The sequence below is a fragment of the Pygocentrus nattereri genome, chromosome 19, assembly GCF_015220715.1.
Source record: "Pygocentrus nattereri isolate fPygNat1 chromosome 19, fPygNat1.pri, whole genome shotgun sequence".
Taxonomy (NCBI): Eukaryota; Metazoa; Chordata; class Actinopteri; order Characiformes; family Serrasalmidae; genus Pygocentrus; species Pygocentrus nattereri.
Genome location: NC_051229.1, coordinates 31,646,045 through 31,666,852, shown reverse-complemented (window position 1 = coordinate 31,666,852; position 20,808 = coordinate 31,646,045). Strand labels below are relative to the sequence as shown.

General features: G+C 40.9%; 1 long non-coding RNA gene across 1 annotated transcript; it reads right to left on the bottom strand.

Annotated features, from left to right (window-relative positions):
* Positions 1–5,308: 5,308 nt before the first annotated feature.
* Positions 5,309–5,587, bottom strand: LOC119261569. The gene is made up of 2 exons (XR_005129056.1): positions 5,504–5,587; positions 5,309–5,363 (listed from the first exon to the last, which is right to left on the bottom strand). It is a non-coding gene; the product is annotated as an uncharacterized LOC119261569 (long non-coding RNA).
* Positions 5,588–20,808: the final 15,221 nt, after the last annotated feature.

Sequence of the window (20,808 nt, the reverse complement as noted above, 5' to 3'; positions counted from 1 at the left end):
AGTATATTGTTGCCTCATAGCCTCAAAATGGTCATTTTACAGGAGAAGGAAGAAACCTCCTTTACTTTTAATGTCAGTCAAAGGAACCAGAATTTTTTCCAAGTCATTTTAGGTCATTTCTTTCAGTCCATTCATCATGAAATTAACTCACAATGTAAAGGGTGACATGCATTTTCAAATTATGTCAAAAAATAAAAAATGTCAAAAATAAAGATGCAGGTTTTCTTCCGACAGCAGCGATATTCAAAATCTGTGGACTTTAAGGCTACATCTCAAAAGTAAATGAACTGAACTTCATTTGTCGTCTGATCTCGTGTCTGTTTATACGTTTTGACACTTCGGGCTAAAAATGAGTGGGGATGAGTAGCTCAGTCAGAAATTTAATAAAGGAGGAGAGCGGTCACTGGTTAAAGGCTGCCCATCAAGAAAAAGAGGCAGTCGGCTCGCTGGTTATGCCACGAATGGAAAAGGGTTGCCAAAATTGTAGCACTAGCAGGAAAAGCCTCCCTGGAGTTCTGAGCAGACACACTAGCCAAAAGAACCTGGAAAAAAAAAACTTTTTGGTGTGTCAATGAGTGAAATGCAGCAAACTATAAATACACTGTAAATACACTATATGCATTGATTTATAGATGCTTTATAAAAGTGGGAACAACATTTTTAAAGCACTAAACATGAAACCAAAAAAGTTTTGTTGTTTGGGAAATGCCTCACCCCCTCAGCTGAAATAGAGATCGTGCCGAGTCTGACTCTGTTCATGCCTATAGGTCAGCAGTCCATTCAGTTTGGAGAAAGCAGAGATCTAATCTTCCTGAACTCAAAACGTGGTGGGGCATCGCCCCTATACATTTAAAAGCAATGGGTCAAATGCCTGCCTGCAGGACAAGAATGCATAAGGCTGACTCCATGTATAATGTCCATGGAGTATGGGCAGTGTAGAAGGGCTTCGGCTCTGAGGGTGGGATCATAAAGTCTAACCCAGGGTGCCCAAGCATTTTGCTTTGTGGTGGGCCAAAAAACCAAAAAGGCAAAAACAGCACACAAAAGTTTTAAATCTATGATTTATGAAAATGTATTTTATAAAACATAAAAATAACATATAACATGACCTGTGCAAAAGTTATGGCTCCAAGTAGAGGATGTGTTAACGTCTTTTCACATGTAACCAGTGCGAATGACTGTACATATAACTATGTTTGCTTACTCATTAGGTGAGGGGGTGGGATTAGTGTGATTTTCTAGTTGGTTGAACTTTTTGCGTATCACTGGTTTAGCTAGGTGAAAAAAAAACATGAAAGAAGCATGAAGAATATTTCACTAAGTGCACTGTAAGTCAATCACTTCATCATTTCCAACATCCATCCAGACTAGCTGCAATTTCTAACAAGCAGTGTCAGAAAGGAAGCATTACTGAAATAAAGTCCTGTAGAGAAGAAAGCTTACCTAAACATCAGTGTGAAGAAAAGAGCGCATACATACCCGACTCCATGTGAGTGTGTATATGTGTGTGTTTAGAGGCCGAGTGTTTTCATAGTGTATTTGATCTGGTTGAAGGCTAAAGAGGCCTTGTCAGATCCACTCCAGTCCAGTGTGGGGGGCTGGGTAATGGGGTTTGTCATCTGCTAATGATCGCCCACAGTCACGAGCCGCCAGAGGTTTTGGACGGGCCTGCCGAATAGAGGAGGGATCCATAATGATTTTGTATCTCTTAATGAGAGCCAGTGGGCAGCCCCGGCTGGGGCCCAGCTCACTTTACCAGAGGGGTGGAGGCAGGAGAGGAGCCGCCCCGATGGAAAAGAGCAGTCAGCCGTTAAACACACCTCCCTCCCTAAAACACGCACACACATACTGCCCCCAGTCTGCCACAGTACATTTAACAGCAGGACTAGAGTAGCAGTCCATCTGAAACCTTGCATTAACCCTTCATACACCTGCCAGGGCGCTGACCTGAAAGAGGGCCATTTCGCCTTGAAACCAGCCCGGCAGCAAGGTAGCATTTACTCAATTACAGCTGACCTGGTTACCTGTAACAGTGGGGTCAGTGACGAAGAAGATGGTGGGAAACATTGTGCTTTAAAGTGCACCAACTACCCCACAGCCCAGCACAGAATAACACATGTACGCATCATTAAACCAACAACAACATTAACTTATTTACAATTAAAGTCTCTCCTTTTTTTAAGTAAGTGATACTTTTTTGATCCCACTACCGGGGAAATTCCACCTCCGCATTTAACCCATCCGTGAAGTGAAACACCACATACACACTAGTGAACACACACACTAGGGGGCAGTGAGCACACTTGCCGGGAACGGTGGGCAGCCCTATCCACGGCGCCCAGGGAGCAGTTGGGGGTTAGGTGTCTTGCTCAAGGACACCTCAGTCATGGACTGTCAGCCTTGGGGATCGAACAGGCAACCTTCCGGTCACAGGGCCAGATCCCTAACCTCCAGCCCATGACTGCCCCTAGACTAGCTCCTACTGCTATCGAGAGTTTCTGTGCATGGACGCTCTGCATGGCCACTCCTCCCATGCTACCACGGCAGCATGAGCCAGTAACAGGACGCTACACAAACCCCCTTCAAAGTGGGGTCTCTGGGGTGCTGTCCCTTTGCAACAAAAGCTCATTGCTCAAATCAGATTTTTTGCTCAAATCCAATCTCTCTGACAGGATGGTTCACACTTGTCTAGGTAAGTGACTCAAATTTGTCATTAATGTGAATGAACCAGTGTCCTGAAATGACCCTCATGTGCACGTCCTACTCAGTAACGTGAGTGAATGAATCACAAGAATCATCAGCACAAACTAACAAACAGAATGAGCTTCGCTGAGAAGATGAACTCTGATCAGCTCTCAGCTTCGTTATTAGAGCGAGACGAAGGAGAAAAAGGTGAGATGAGCTGCTTTTCCACCGTTTATAGGCTTTAATGTCTGTTTGGCGCTGCTGCCAGAGTAACACTGAATGATGGTCACACGCATTGGAAAAAAGCACATGAATTCCCATCTGAGCGTCACATTAAGGTCACATGGCCACGAATCAGATACGTATCTGATCTAGGACCACATATGAAAGTGGCTCAGTTCGGAATTGAAAAGATCAAATTTGCTTGTCCATGAGATCTGAGTCACATTAGGGCAAAAAAATTGGATTTGTGCCACTTCAGCCTAGTAATGTGAATGTAGCCAAAGGGTTCTGAATGACCAAAGTGCTGCACCTTGTGTGGCAGAACTCCTCGCAGCTTGCAGCATCTATTTTCATGCAAATGTTGCCCACCATAACACCAAACCCAGCAAAGGTGCTGATTGTGAGCTGGAGCAAACTGTTGGCCTTGGCCAACCACATTGCCAACTCTTGCTCAAAGCATCTGTGGAGGGCTGAAGCCAACGATTCCAGGCAGCCACACAGCTGTGCTGATCCTCTCGCAGGTCCCCACCAGACTCCCCTGCTGAACCTTGCTGTGCTGCTTCCTCTTCTGCTGTCTTCATCGCCAATCCTTGCCACTCGTCCTCACCATGCTGCTTCTTCTACCTCAGTCCTTGGCTGAGTTCTGTCTTTTCTGCCATCCTCCTTGAGTTTGTGGAAGCACTTTTCATCTCCACTCTGCTAGGGGGTTCTAATTTACCTCCACCCTCAAATACTACACCCTTCATAACTACTGTTGCTAAGGTTCTCAATGTTTTTGTAAACACAGAGTGTAAATGTTCTTTAATGTGCACTTTACAACTGATGCACTAATGAGCATGTATGGCCTTTAAAGCAGATCCTCCTTTTCTCCATCACTTTGGTAGAGGTTCATCTGGGTCTCATTGGTCCACAGAACTCCAGAATGTATACGGCTCATCTCTGTATTTCTCAGCAAATTCCAATCTGGCCTTTCAGTTCTCAGTGCTGATGAATGATGGTGGTGTGGCTTCTGTAATTCTACTCTTGAAGACTTCTTTAAATAGTGCATTGTAATGCAAATGACGATTTGGCAAACAGAGAGATTTAAGACGAACATTGATAATTTGGAGGACAAATTGATCTGATAGATGATAGATAGAAATTCTTGATAGATCAGAATTTCTGCTTTTATTTACTAATATTTACATCTAGACGCGTTAAACAAATTAGAACATGAGACCTTGGGTGGCAAAAGAATAGGAGCAGACAGCCTTAAAGTAAATAAACGTAAAGAGCACTCAATCTTTTTTGCTCATTACATTGCTTGCAAAACTGCATCAAGCTGACGATGCAGTGACATCGCCGAACTGTTGCGTTCTTCTTTTGTGATGATTTTCTAGGTTTTTACTGCAGCGTCAATGAGTTATTGTTGTTTTGGGAGGCCTTCGGTCTCCTCAGGAGGTGAAATGCATGCTCAATTGGGTCAAGGTCTGGTGATTATCTAAAGCCTTCCACGGTTTTCCCCTGAAGTCCTTTGGCATTATGTTTTGGATCACTGTCTTGCTACATGTTGCATTTTGGTAGTTTTTGTAGTCTTCTGAATGAATTCTGCTGCTACCATCATGAGTTACTGCATCAATTAAAATTAGTGAGCCATAGAAGACATGACACTACATCCACCATGCTCGATTTGCCTGTCGAGGATGTATGTTTTGAATTGTGAGCAGATCATTTCTGACTTTCTCTGTACTTTTTAGAGATTAACCTTGATCATCAGTCTATAAAGCTGTGTTCCTTAACTTGTGTGGCTCATCTCTGTATTTCTTTGTGAATTTGTTTGCATCTTGTGGCATGGCTCCTATAGTTCTGCACTCAGTCCTCTTTGAACGGTGGATTGTAAGACCTTCACACCTGCCATGTTGAGGGAGTTGGTGACGTCACTTACCGTTGCTGTTTTTTTTTTCACAGCTCTCACAATGTTTCTATCATCAAATGCTGTTGTTTTAATGGACCTACCTGTTTGATGTTAAGTTAAGTGATACTTTTTTGATCCCACAACCGGGGAAATTCCACCTCCACATTTAACCCATCCATGAAGTGAAACACCACATACACACTAGGGGCAGTGAGCAAACTTGCAGTTGGGGGTTAGGTGTCTTGCTCAAGGACACCTCAGTCATGGACTGTCAGCCCTGGGGATGGAACCGGCAACCTTCCGGTCACAGGGCCAGCTCCCTAACCTCCAGCCCACGACTGCCCCTTAAACACCTGTCTGGTTGTTAGTACACCCGTTGTTTCTTCTTTTCTTCTATGCATTTCATTAACAATTCATAATGCATGTGACGGAGCTGCCCTCCGCCACAATGTACATATGTTTGAACTTTCTAGGTAATGGGGACATTTCATACTCAGAGACACAAACTGTTTTTAAATAGCATTTATTGATTGAGTGGTTATGCTGGGGAACAAGAGTAAACCTGCAGAGAAAAGAAACAAAACTTAATGGTGAATGTGAATGTTTTATTATTTGTAAATTTAGATTGATTTAGTGATGTAATGAAACATATATTATAAACTAACATTATTGAAACACTTGGGGAAAGCAACAAGTACTTACCTGTGAATAGACTCCAGAGGAAGGTAGCCGTGTTTTCAGTCAGGGAGGAAAACAGGACCCTTTGTTTGCTGCGTTTTTATAGTGAACCCCCCCCCCCCCCCCCCCCCCCCCCCCCCCCCGCGCGCGCGCGCGCGCGCGCGCAAAAAAAAACGGAAGTGACGTCATAGCACTTCCTGTTTAGCTCTATAAAAGCCCTATATGGACCAGAATGAACTAGTCTTGTGGGAGAGGTAATGGAATGTGGTTGAAGCCTGAAACCCTCTCAAGTTGTGATTGAATAACTGACTATTCATATTAAGCTGTATATATTTGTAAATATTTTTCTTTTTGGCATTGGATAAATTGCATTTTTGTTTTTTTTGTTTGGTTTTTCACTGGGATTTAATAAACACCGATTTTTGCACCCCAAACTGGAACGTACCCACGTGTCTTTTCCGTCGGACCATCACAATGCATAATAAGCATGGCAATAACGTGTAATGCATTTTTAAGAATATTTATAGCCATGTTTATGATGCCTTATGGATGCATTATAATATGTTGTGAATGTCTTTATAGATGCTTACAAAAGTAACACTCATAAAAAGTAAAAATACTTTGGCTTACTAGAAAAATGATAGTTCAAGCAACTTTTGTTTAACCCATATAGATCTAAAAATCAGGAAATAAAAGCTGGAATTCTGATCTATCGTCTCAGATTCACCTTTTGATCCTAAACCTAAATGTTTACAGTAAAGCAAAAGCAAAAGAGCTGGCCTTGCTGTCCCAAAGCTTTCAGAGGAGCCGGTTTTTAAATTTCACTTAAAACGGTTCATGAAATAGTCCAATCTGTAAAGGTGTATAGATGTACACCACAAAGTAAACAAGTCAACGAATTTGAAAGGACATCATAGGCAAGTCAGGGCTTTTGAATGAACAGACCTTCACTGAAATTCAGCTGAAAAATGCTTCCAAGCCTTCTGACAGGCCACAACCATATTATTCTGCTGAATAGTTCAGCGTGCAACATGACATGAGATTTGTATCAGGCCACTACGCATTAAACCACTTTGGGTTTGAGTCTATTGTACTGTAGTTTTCAGAAATAATGAGGCATTTTAATCCCCTGCAGAACTTCAGCCTGATTTTAGGCCCATTATTCGCTCAAACTGTGAGCCTTTCCTTTTTCCAAGTCCTTAAAATTTCGGCTAAAAAGCATTTAAATGCGAAATAAAAGAGCTCGCTGGTAAAATGATGCCAATGCTGTATTTAAAAAGGAACTGGCCCCCCGTCATGAACTCCCTCACTGCCCATCAATTCTAAAACCTTTATGGACTTTGATTCCAACCACTTAAACGTTTTATTACCTTATTGTTTTTGCATGTCATCACCATAACGCAGATTGCCTGGATTCAGCTCTCTATACTTAATCCATTCTCCTTGTGTGGACTGAGGAGGCTGGATTGATTTTGTAATCCATTTTAATTGAAGATGCTTTACCACCGCAGGCACTTGGCCGCACCACGCCTCCAGCTCCATCACGCGTCCTCTCAGCTGTTAGAGGCCGAGGAGGAAAAGGTTAAGCAGATGGATATACAGTCCAGGCTATTGTGTTCGGAATGCGTAATGGGGGGGTTGTCAGAAAGGAAGGAGGAGTTCAGTGATGCTGTACATGAGGGAGGAAGCTTAAAGACTTAACGGCCGCTGATATTGATTACGTTTCAGGAGGTCTGATTGTGCAGTGTCTGATAATTTGTTGGAGCAAAAGCTGTGCACCTTCAGCGACTCTTGTTTGGTGTCAGATTTATCTTGTATACCCATCTGCTGTCGGGTCAGCCGAGATGGCCGGTGTCCAAGTCCCAAACCCACTCAGCCAGCAGAAAATATCTGCTCAAGCAAATATTCAGTGAATTGCAGTTGATTAAATTCTTTTTTTTAATTGAATTTAATTTGTATGATTTTTTTTAATTTGTATTAATATTTTATATCTGATTAATACATTGATTATTCAGATTGTTCTTTTCCTTCTTCTTTTATAATAATAATAATAATAATAATAATAATAATAACAATAGTAATAATAATAACAATAATGATGATTATGATTATTATTTTTTTTACTATTAATAGACTTAGTATATTTAAAGAACAAAATGATATTTAATATTTTTCTGTATATAATATTAAAGAATTATAACTAATATTAAATAATAAACTATATGTTACTTTTGTTCTTGGGAGTTAACTGGGACCTTGAGTACACTACTTTGTTTCACCTCTTGTACCACATGTGATGCGAATGACAATAAAGCCTTGTCTTATCTCATCTTATCTTATATGTAATTATATAATCCAGTTCATTTAATAATACAATTATTATTAGTGTCATTATTTTATAGTTACTACAACGTGATCTGAATTAAGTTTGATCTAATAGTGATTTTATAACACAATTATTAGGATGATTTTTATTGTTGTTAAAATATTATTGAATAATAATAATAATAATAATAATAACTATAAAACCAATGATAATAATCATCAATGGTCATAATCAATTAAACGCTATATCATCATATTACTTATTTAAATGTTTACATTTATTTGAACAGTGTCAGTCGTTCAGACATTGTTCCACACAGTCTGATTTGATTTCCATGGTGACAGCTGTTAACCAAAACAAACAAACAAACAAACAATCAAAGCTGATTCTACGTAGACTAAAGTGAGTGTTGCTCTGTGGGAGGCGGCTGCACCCTGTCATTAAGTGGGTCAGGAGGCAGGCCTAGATAAGAGACGCGGTTCTTTGAGGAAACTGACTGGGAAAGCTCAGCAGTGCAGCTGCAGACCTGCCAAAGATACCTTTACTTTAAAGGATGAGTTTCTCCCACTAAGTAAAAGTCTTCAGCCTGGTCTCTGATTTTTTATAGAACTGTGAGCTCATCGCAGTCGGTGTATTGGGTTCATGTGTCTGAACAGAGCCAACTTTCGGTCTTTAGCTGTGATTAATGGCTGAAGGCCAACGCCACTCTGCTGCATTTGATTCCACGAGGAACCCTGGGAAGAGAGAAGAGACAGGAGGAGATAGTGAGCAGCAATAGTGTGGAGTGTCTCGAAATACAGTGCGTGTCACTGGTAGGATGAATTATTGCTGATAGCTGAGAGACTTTTATTAATACGGGGAAGGGGGCGAGGTTAGTGATTGGAACATCTTGGACTGCTTTGGAGTTTGTGTTTCTGTCCCCTTCATTTAAAAAAAAAAGAAAAGTAAGAAAATAACAGTGGAACCCATTTCTGGATAGCCAACTAAAACTCTTCCTAACTCCTTGTCAAGTTGGCTTAGGAAGTGAAATCAAGCCCTTAAGGAGTTCTACAAATGCGAATCAGACGGACCTTATGAGGAATTACTGCCAGGAACCAAGGCCCCTAGCAATGGTGCTGTAGAATCCTGATGTCCCCTAGAATAACCAAGAAAAACTCTTCCCGCTCCAGCGCAACAGTGGGACGTGTTAATTCACCAGATCCTAGCATGGTAGTGAAAAATAGCTATCTAATCTAACCTTCTACTTCTAAATTTGACCCAAAGTAAAAGCCATAGCAGATCTAAACAGTCATAGTTACTTTTAATGTAAAATTACACTAAAAATGATAACAGGACATAATTACTCTTTTAGTACTTTTACTTTCAATACTTAAGTACATTTGAAGGTAAATACTTTTGTGGTTTTACTCAAGTGGAGGTCTAAAGGGATAAACTTCTAGTTTTACTGGAGTAATTTTTTACCTTGGGTGTCTACTTTAACTCAAATACATGATTTGTCCACCACTGCCATCCAAAATATACAATATTTTCTTCATTTTTTCAGAACTCCTGTGAAAATGCTGATCTACTGCACTCAGTTCTTTGATCCCTTACAGTCCCAGGCTTGTTACATACTATGGCTTATTATTCAGCAACTATAGGAACTTACAAGCTTGCTGAGCCGTTCTTAGGTTATAGAAGTGTGTGGTAAAACCTTGGGCCTGCTGATGGGGCCTGGATATAAGGGGTTGAAATGGGGTGTCAACTCAATTGAAAATATTTATATTTATAAATATATATTATGTATGTCAAACCTATAATCTGAGTGAGATATGGAATGAATTTGAATCTGTATGAGATACAGGGTTGTTTCTATAGCCTGCGGAAGTGGAAAAAAGCCTACTGATGCAGCTGTTAGAAAATCTATGTTTCACCTTCGTGTTCTTTGTTCATTTGTTGTTCTTGATGTGTTTGATATCAAATTTTATGAGATATTATCGGATGGTCTCCTATAGATGCTCTATAGATACATAGCCTCTTAAACTCCTTTGAACCACTGGTGGTTCCAAAAAGAGCTTCATCATATTCTTCATAACTTTCATATTTCATAAGCTACACTCAGAAGCTGGGTGTCATATGAGGTTGTAACTGGCTTCTTTCTAGTCAAATGGATGGTGATGTCATTTTAAACCCTTATAATTGAACTCACAATTTTTTTTTCTACTGAAAGTCAAGCCATTTTTCCACAAATCTGGGCTATAAACCATAAACAGATGGCATCTCTTCAGTGATCTGCTCTGTACAAATTATTTTTTATAAAATAATACAAACAGCATCTGAGATTTTTGGCTTTCAGCAGTAAATTGTAAGCATATAGCGATACGTGTGATCATAAAACACATTTTCTGTTCATTTGAGGGGAACTTTTACAAAAAAAAATAAACAAATAAATAAATTGCATTTATTTCATGCAGTTACTGAATAATTTGCCTTATGATTTGGTCGTGTAAATTCAGATGGACGAACCAAAATATACCCTGGAGAATAAGAGGTTACCATTAACAAACTTTCTGGTGATATTCAGTTGATTAACAACAGCATTGTGATTAGGGTTAGGATTAGGAGTAGGTGTAGGTTTTGCCCTGAGGTTAGGCTTAGGCTTAGGGATGGGTGTAATAAAATCTTTCATACTGAACTTTAAATTCAGTTGCGTTTAATGGAATTTAGTTGAATGTTAGTTAAAGATATACTGAGCATTTACAAAGCATCTACAGTGGACCAGCCAAATAAAGTGTTAGCCAAGTTGTTTTGCATTTTGGATACATCAAGGTACATTTGGATGAGTCCTTTGCCACATTATGATGTCCTGGCTACACTGTTCTGTGCAGGTTGGTTGTTTGCTCATCAAGGTTCAAACAACGTAAATGTTCCCTCTAAGGTACTACAGTGGATTTAATGTGCAATTTTGTATCTTAAATAAGTTTTTTTTCATAACCTAATGATGAGACTGGGTTTGTGGAGTCAACACAACTTAGAAAATATCATTTCAGTGGATTATGGTACAGTTATGTTCACTGACTAAAGGTACTAAGATGTACCACTGAGGGTTCCACCCCAGTGACAAGAGGGTTACTGCCCCAGTGACAAGTGCTATTCTTATATTCCTACATCAGTTGATTTACATTGAAAATTGCCTAATAAATGACAAATAGAAGTGCTTCGAATTTGCTTACAATAAAACCTCTTTACATGAACTTGCATTGAAAGTATTGAACAATTTTGCCCCTCCTTTGAAGTTGCCATTTTTGAGATGCTTGATTTTCTTTGGACAGTGACGATATGCTTGTTACCCTGGGCATGTGTTCTAAAAAATGTCTGCGATTTTGGACAGCTGGATGCCTAAATCATGCCTGAAATCTGCTGCACTGAAACAGCTTCCCCAAAAGAAACTGAAAAATGAGAACTGCATTCTGAAGGTCCAGATGTTTAAAACGTGTTGGTCTCTGGTGGAGACGAGATCAGTCCAGCGTAAGAGCTGAGATTCCGTTTGCAAGTTGATGATCAAAGAACCTCAACCCATGGATGTCGAGAATTCCCACAACTACCCATCATGGATCAGAGCTTTCTGTTCTTAGGAAACACAAGAGGCAAGAATGTGCCTGTTTTGCTTCCAGTTCACAGTCGAGGTGGCAAGGCTAATTGGCTGGTGTGTCAGGAAGATGTTTTAAGATTCATGTTCCATTTTACACTCCTGGATGTGAAATAGAGGCTAGCAGTGTTGAGACATACATGACCGGGAAACTGGGCCTTCATCGTGCCTGCCTGGTTCCAAACAATCAAATTAGTCGTGGTTCTGTGTATAGTGAGGGGAACCAGTTATTCAGACCCTTTTGTTTTTGTTTTTATATACTTCTAATGCATATATCCACTTCATGTTTACACATATAATGGTCCTTATTCATCAGAGTTGCCTAGAATTTGACTGTAGTCTGAACTACTCATGCTCCTGATTCTCGAAACCTTCATTTCATATGGAAACGAAGTCTTGAGCGCAAATGATGAATCAGCTTCAGTGCATGAAATCAAGCGCCAGCCTACCAGCACCTCATTTGCAATTCTACAATTAATGCAGAAGAAAAACTTGATTTTTGATGATTTATAACATGGTAAAATATTATTTCCCTAAAATGGACGTGAAATGTGGCTCCCAAGGTGGTTAGATTTTTGCTGAAACTTGGCGAAATGCCTCTTCTTAACATTGAGGTAGGCGAGTCTTAGTGTAGAAGAAACACTTCTGGTTTCTCAAAGAACTTTTTCAATAGATGCTCCTGTTAATAACAGTGTTTGCGAGTGTGAGAAACCTTTTTGAAGTTTAAAGAACCCAAGCAAAGAACCATTACTTTTACTTTTAAGAAACTCTCAATATAAAAATCATACAATTCATTTTATAGACGGTAAAGCTTAACACTATACAGGTCATCTCAGTTATTTCCAGAGCTTTTAAAGCACTGAGGAAAAGTACATTTTAATGCTATGTCAAATTTCAAGCCTGTCATTATAGCTTTCACCCACTGTTGAAGTGAGAGATTAAAAGTATTATTTTTAATTAGCATTAAGGAACAGCACTCAGTACTTTCATGATTGCAATCATACGTTGGCAGGTATATGGAAAATATGAGTAAACCGACATGCTGAGAGCTGGCACGCTCCTCTCGTTTATTACAGCGCTAGTATCTTGTAGGAAGGCCTAAAATATATTCATATAAAAGTTTTGTTACTTCATTTGTTTCATGTAGTAGATTTTGCAGACTTCAAAAGTGAGCTATATTCTGCCCATAGAAGACAAGGTCAGCGGTTAGTAAAGAGGCTAACAGGCTGATTCAATGACACTGAGATCATTGAGAAACAGGCTGAAAATTCAGATCTTTCCAGAAGAGTCACAGTAAATCAATATAAGGAATGTTACTTTTATGCCAGTTTCACATGCCGACGTATAAGCCAGAATCAAATAACAGCATTTAAAATGGGCAGATCTTCATCATTTACAGCTATACCTGGTTCATGACTGAAATATCTGATGCCTTATTTCACATTCTGTTAGATCCATGCTATCCCATTAGCAGTTGCACTTTTGCCCAAACTCAGCACCCCACAGTCTCAGAGATACACATGCTGTGTATATTGAACCAGGTCCTCTCCTGCTGTTCTAGAGCTGGAGAACACATTGGGGGAAAACTACTACTGTTGTTTTCTTCAATTATACATACAGCACCAATTTCTCCAGGTTTTAGGAACTGTCCACTCCATGAATTATGAATGTTAAATATTACCCATCACTTCACGCTGCGCTGTACATAGGCATACTACTTCTTTTGATGAAAATTTTAATGATATCATGAGCCAATCGGGTATTTGCCTCTGGAGTGCCTCTTTAATCTTTTTTTTGCAGTAGCAGGTGGAACGTTCTTCTAAGCCACTCATCCTTCTGGATGGCGGGGGGAGCTGGAGCCCATCCCAGCAGTCATCGGGTGGAAGGCAGGATACACTCTGGACAGGTCACCAGTCCATTGCAGGGCAGACAGACAGACATATACATTAACACACACAACTAGGGGCAATTTAGTGTGTCCAGTTATCCTGACTGCATGTCTTTGGACTGTGGGAGGAAACTCACCCAGACACGAGGAGAACATGCAAACTCCAAGCAGAAAGGCCCTTGGGGAATCAAACCCAGACCCTTCTTGCTGGGAGGCGATGGCGCTACCCACTGCACCATCATGCCACCCAATTCCACCAAAATATACAGGGGATTTAAGTGTATTACAGATAGGAAAAATACAAGTTTATCCCAGGAACTGAACTATTTTCTGTCCATCCACTCAATGTTTACGCTGCATTTACATTACAGCAATGTTGTTTCATCTCCCATTCACTTCTGAACTGCAGCCCATCAGACTGTTAAAAAGTGCCATGGGGTGTTTTGTCATATTCACATTCATACAACACACTGAAATCAGTGTAGATGGAAAATAGTAGAGAAATTAACAGGAGATTTTTCATTACTTCACATTGTAACAAGATAATATTGTGCCACTGGTGTATAAGGAGACATGGAAGAGGCCATGATTGTGCTGTGAGAAGTGCTCTTTTATTAAACACCAGACAGAAAGACACATACAGATGTGTGAAAGGGAGGACAGCACTAGCCATAACTGTCCCTTCCATGTTAACCATCAGCTCATGCAAAATTTTTAAAAATTCCTTTTTACGAGGATTGCTTTACCTTCAAATGTACCATGAGCCTCTTTGCATGGCCTTATGTATGGCCATGCCTCCAGAGCCTCGGTGGCAGTTGGAGCCACCCTAGAGCTGCTTAGACAGGTAAACTTGCTCACATTTAAGTGAAATGCCCACAAAGTGGCCAACAGTTGGCAAGATAAGCCTCTTGGCCCTCTGCAATGTAAATGTGTCATTAGTAGAAGGCAAAGCACTGGAATACCATCTGCAATGATTGTCTGTTTTAACATATGCATGATTGGGTTCGGGTATTTGGGTTTCCAGTTTATCAATACCCGTCAATCCAGACCATGTCAGGTCAGGTCTTATTTGTGGGTTTCAGTTTCAGAACTCTACATGGAACTTGGTGGCCTTAGGCTAGCCCTGAGCATCCCATTCATTTGGAGATTATACAACCAGCAATGGGTGCACCTTAATGTATCTCAATTGACTAATTAGAAGATGTGTCTAAATACTTTTGGACACATAAGTACCCATATACCTGTACCTAAACAAATGTAACTGGTTTCTACCCACCTCTTGTGGTGCTCTAAAGTCCTACAAAAGGCCATTTTTAGCATTGATGCTCCTCCTCAATGCTTTTGGCCTTTATTATCTCATTTATTCTAAAGTGGCTAAAAGAGGCCATCCAGAGGTTTCCATGGTAACCTACAACCTAAGGAGTCCATGGATCTTGGTGACAGAAGCCGCAGCTTCTGCAAACTTTGGGAAGATTCAGGGTCCTCACCTCCCCGCTCCTCAATAATTCCCTCAGAGTTGCAGGCCTTTATGAGCAATAATAAACATATAGGCCAAAGAATTTTATAAATATCAGCCCTCACCTCCTCCTGTGCGTAATCTGCTGAGTGTTGTATTAATTTGGTAAATCTGTCTTTCGGCCCTGCTGACTCAGTCTAGCCCCATTTTGCGTGTTCACCCTGCCTGACCTGGCGTCCAGGGGAAATTTAGGACTGGCATGCTGGACGCCCCGTGACTTTGAACGAGCGCCAGCACTATTTCAATAAGCCGTCTTAGCCTCGCGCTCCACCTCTCTGCATGGGAGGGCCGTATCGCTCCGTGCCGGATTTACCCGCCACAAAAGGCTGTTAGTTATACGTTTACAGGTTTGAAAAGGGAGCTGGGAGTGAGAGAAAGCAAGAGGCAGCGCAGACGAATACGCTTCCATTTTTATTTCTTTTTTTCCCCTCCCTCCTTCCCCCCTCGAAAAAGAACATACCTCAATGACTTTGCATTTCTTTTATTGAGGGGGTCGCAGACACTACACTTACTCATGCATGTAATGAATTGGTTTCTTATTTATTTATTTACTGTTCAGTCACCTGCTCTTCATCTGGAGCACTGGATTTGGCTGCTTCGAGGTCAGTGGAATATGAAAACGTCCAGAGGATTGCTGGTTTTGTTTAGTGTTGTGAACCCAGCAAAATGACTTATATATTCAGAGCCTGAGAGGGCCAAGGGTCACTCTTAGGCCCAATCCCATTTCACCTCTTGCCCCTACCACTTAGCCCTTAGCTCTCTGGTTAGGGTGTCCCAGTTTTTGTTGAGATAGAGGTGTAGGGCAAAGTGTTTGGGCTACATGACCCTCCAAACGGAGGTTTCTCAGAGTTACACTCCAAACAGAGTGTTACGAGCCGGCAAGATAGCGGCACAAGCGACCAAAGAAACCCACAAGTCGAAGTATTTTCTCTGTTAAACATGACGATAACCGTCGTATGATCTTAGTTTAAAGTCGTTTCAATGTATTTTGGACGTTTTAGTAACAAGCATAAAAAAATCACTGAATGTATGCTAATGCCGCAGTAGCTAGCTAGCTAACTTGCCCCGTTCCACCTTAAATTGTCCGGCAGTTCTGACGCCTGAAGCTCAAGTATGTAACTGTTGCGCCATTTCACGTGGAACGGGAAAATTCTAACAAGAATAGCTGAGTTCAGCTTCGTATCACTGATGAATTAGCAGTGGGCGGTAATAACGGCCTCGTTCCTCCTCTTAGAAAGCGTATGATCCCTAAATGTAACTAAAACCCAGCAGGGAGGAGCTGGACTTTTCCCTTCTCTGCTCTCACTGAAGACGGGCCGGGTCGCCTACAGAGCAACGCTAGTAGCTGTTAATGACGTTTTTTTTTTTTTTTTTTTAAGAGTCGTCCCATTTTGTAGGGCAAGATTTCAACCACTACCCTTCGTAACTCCATTCCAAGGGGTTCAGGTGATACGCGAAAACAAGGGGTAGAAATAAAAAAGAAGAAATGGGATTGGGCCTTAAGGTTGGTGTGTCCAGTGGAGTGGTCAGTGAGGGAACACAATGTTTTAAAAGTCCAGCACCACTGCTGTGTTTGATCCACTCTTACAAGTGCAACACACTAACACACCCTCACTGCATCAGTGTCACTGCAGTGATGAGTATGAACCACTACCCAAATAATACCTGCTCTCTGGTGGTCCAGTGGGGGTCCTGAGAGTTGCAAAAGTGGGCTGACAAAGTAGCAGAGAAACAGATGGACTACAGCCTGTCATTGTATAACTGCTCAGAAAAGGCTGGTACTATTTTGGATCACGTCAAGTAAATGCCCTGCCCCAATGGATCAGACACAGCAGTGCTGCTGGAGTGTTTAAACACTGTGTCCACTCACTGTCCACTCTATTAGACACTCCTACCTTGTGAGTCCACCTTGTAGGTGTAAAGTCAGAGACGACAGCTCATCTGCTGCTGCTTTGTGTTGGTCATCCTCTAGTCCTTCATCAGTGGTCACAGGATGCTGCCCACAGGACGCTGTTGGCTGGATATTTTTGTTTGGTGGACTATTCTCAGTCCAGCAGCGACACTGAGGTGTTTAAAGACTCCAGCAGCACTGCTGTGTCTGATCCACTCAGACCAGTGCAACACACGTTAACAGAGCACTGAGAATGATCCACTACCCAAATAGTACCTGCTCTGTGAGGGTCCATGGGGGTCCTGACCACTGAAGAACAGGGTAAAAGGGGGTAACAAAGTATCAGAGAAACAGATGGACTACAGTCTGTAACTGTAGAACTACAAAGTGCAGCTATACAGTAAGTGGAGCTGATAAACTGGACAGCGAGTGTGGAAACGAGGAGGTGGTCAGAATGTTATGCCTGATAAATGTATGCTGTATACATGTGTCAGATATTGAACATAAGCAGAAAATATGGATTATGATACACACATTCAAAGACAGTTATAATGTGTCAGGAAACAAAACTTTCATTTCTTTAATGTTCAATGATTTAATTATGTAACTTAGTATGTGCATATTTTACAGTTCAATTTTATAGCTGTAATATAATTATATAATATAATTCTCACTTCATTATTTCACTCATTCACATATCATCTAAGCCACTTATCCTTCTGGGTTGAGGAGTGTCCTAGAGCCTATCCCAGCGCTCATTGGGCAGTAGGCAGGAAAGAGCCTGGACAGGCCGTTCTGTAAAATAAAGCTAGCACATCGCTGCTGTCAGAAGAAAACCTTGTATCTCCAGAATGTTAACCTTACAGAAGAAGAATAAAGCATACATTACTTTTAATGTAAGTCAATGGAACCAGACATTTTTCCAAGTCATTCTAAATTCTAAATTATGCCAAAAACTGAAAAATGGAGATACAAGGATTTATTACGACAGCAGTGATATATGAGTTATATATGGCATCCTTATATGAATGTTTTCTATAATATATTGTTAAATATGTATTTCACATATGTTTGTCTATGTTGATATACGGTTAAAATATACTTCAAGTAAGTTGGCAACGCATATACACTAGGGGTGGGGGAAATGCATCGCGATGCGGACATGGACGATTCTGAATCAAATCATAAATGTAAAAAATCAATTTTCTAAATATTTAATTACAATGTGAAAGGTGGACCGTGGAAGTGGGTAAGGACAGCACCCAGACAGTCTCAGGCGGCGCAAAACAAAAACAGAGCTGGATGAGCGAGAAGCCAGGTTAGGTCAGGAATCACAACCCAAATGTTAAGAAGAGACACTTTGTCCTTTCAACAAAAATCAGGCTTTGCATTGCGCTTGGTGATGTGAGGCTTGGATGCAGCTGCTCGGACATGGAAACCCATTCCATGAAGCTCTCTACGCTGTTCTTGAGCTGATCTGAAGGCCACATGAAGTTTGGAGGTCTGTAGTGATTGACTCTGCAGAAAGTTGGTGACCTTTGTGCACTATGCCCCTCGGCATCCGCTGACCCCGCTCTGTCATGTTACGTGGCCGACCACTTCATGGCTGAGTTGCTGTCGTTCCCAATCGCTTCCACTTTGTTATAATCCCACTGACAGTTGACTGTGGAATATTTAGTAGTGAGGAAATTTCAGGACTGGACTTGTTGCACAGGTGGCGTCCGATCACGGTACCATGCTGGACCTCACTGAGCTCCTCAGAGCGACCCATTCTTTCACTAATGTCTGTAGAAGCAGTCTGCAGGCCTAGGGGCTCGGCTTTATACGTCTGTGGCCATGGAAGTGACTGGAACACCTGAGTTCAATGCTTTGGAGGGGTGAGTGAATACTTTTGGAAACAAAATGTATCTCTAAATGCGACATCCTTCTAGGCTAATATGTGTCATATATTTGAAATCCAAATATTGCCATGTATCAGAATTTCTTAGGGGCCGAGACAGCCAATAGGAGCAGTAGTCATTAATATGCAAATTCCCCACTGTGAAAATAGCCTCTTCTTAACAGTGGAATAAATCACAGGACGAAGACTGAATTAAGGTGATATTTGCTTTATAGTCTTCACAATTGTCTTTCAAAGAGCAGCTGTATGAAATAGAAAAGTAGGAGTAAAATATGTCGCCTTCAGTCCGCCAAGTTTTTTTAAAACAGCAGTAATCCATTTAAGGCTGGGAGCTACAGTGATTTCACCCTGCATGTCCTCTGGCGGCGTATTACTTTAGAATATCGCATGACAGATAAAACGAGGCATACTTACAACTGAGGAGCTCAGTTAGTTGGATATTCTGTTGGATATTATCTGAGTCGCCAAATGTATGGTGTGTTATAAAATCTGCACAGTATCTGCATGACTTTTGTTTTCAAATGGCAAATTCATCCTCTTTCTTCTTTGGTCTGAACCAAGGAAACGGGACTACAAATGCCAGTGCACGCTGCCAGTGGTCCAAAGTGAGAAGTGTGTGCGACAGCAAAATTGCAACTTTGTTAAAAGTGGACCTGAGGAAAATGTAAATCCCTCACAAACATACTTCAGTAGAGGAAAAGTTCTTTTTCACTTTAAAACACTTAGGAAAGTACAAACTGATCTGAATTGTATTTTACTATGTGAAAATTGGGCAGTTGAACCAGTTACAACCCAATATTTCACCCACTGTGCTGATTACAATTCAACCTCATCAACCTTTTGACATGTCCACATACATATATGCATGGAAGAAGGCTTCATTTTGTGAATGAATCATGCTTGATCTCAGCTCACTAACTCAGTGTTTTTGAACTAAAAGCTATGAGATTTTAAAAAATGTTAGCTGAGGTAACAGAAGACAAGCATTTGTCTGTTTTTCTTTACTTTAGTTTGGCTTTCCTTAGGCCCAGTCGCATTGCTTATATTTACCCTTACTCCTTGTTCTTGAGTGTCACCTTGCCCCACAGAACTGAGTCACAATGGGTAGTGGTTGAAATCTTCCCCTATGGGACCCTCATATAAAAGAACATTACTTCATTAACAGCTACTAGCGCTGCTCTGTAGGCGACCTTGCCAGCCTGCAATGACAGCAGAGGAGGGTAAAGTTCAGCAACCTGGGTGCTGGGCTTTAGCTACATTTAGGACATCATAGGCCTTCAAAGAGAGGGGATGTTTCTTATTCAAACTTTCCCGTTCCACCTTAAATGGAGCAGCAGTAACATTCTGGTGCTTCTGGCATCAGAACTGCTGGACTGTTTAAGGTGGAACGGGAAATTGAACCAGCTAGCTACTGAGACGTTAACATAGTACTAGTGATTTTTGATGCTTGTTATAAAGAAAAGGACCAAAATTCATTGAAATGACATTAAACTATGATAATACAATGGTTATCACATTCTTTTTAGCAGAGAAAAGTCTCACTTCCTCTGTCTAGATGTGAACTCTACCCCTAGATGTAAGCAATAAATGTAGGGCTAAGGGCTAAGTGGTAGGTGCAAGGGGTGAAATGGGAGCCGAGCTGTTTCTGCTCTTAGATGCTTTCATTTCGCAGAAATAACACTTACAGTTGACATGGGCAGATCTAGCAGGGCAGAAATCTGGCTTGTGGCAAGTGTGGCATGGTAAGACAGAGCCACATTTAAAGTCACTGAGCTCTTTAGTACGACACATTCTGCTGCATGTGAAAAACACCAGTGTCCATATACTTTTGTCCAGTGTAGCTGATATATTAGTTTCATAGTAGTTACTAAATAACAGAGGTGGACAAAGTACACAAAACATGTACTTGAGTTAAAGTAGAGATGCCCAAGGTAAAATATTATTCCAGTAAAAGTAGAAATTCCTCCCTTTAGACCTCCACTTACAAAAGTATTTACCTTCAAATGTACTTAAGTATAAAGTAAAAGTACTAAAAGAGTAATTCTGGCTCTGATGTCCTGTTATCATTTTTATAACCAGACTGGCTTCATGAACTCATTTCAGGTGAAAGTCCTCCAGCGTCTCTCTTGGTAAACCAGTCTTTTAATAGAACGTCATTAATTAGTGACGCTGACGTCTAT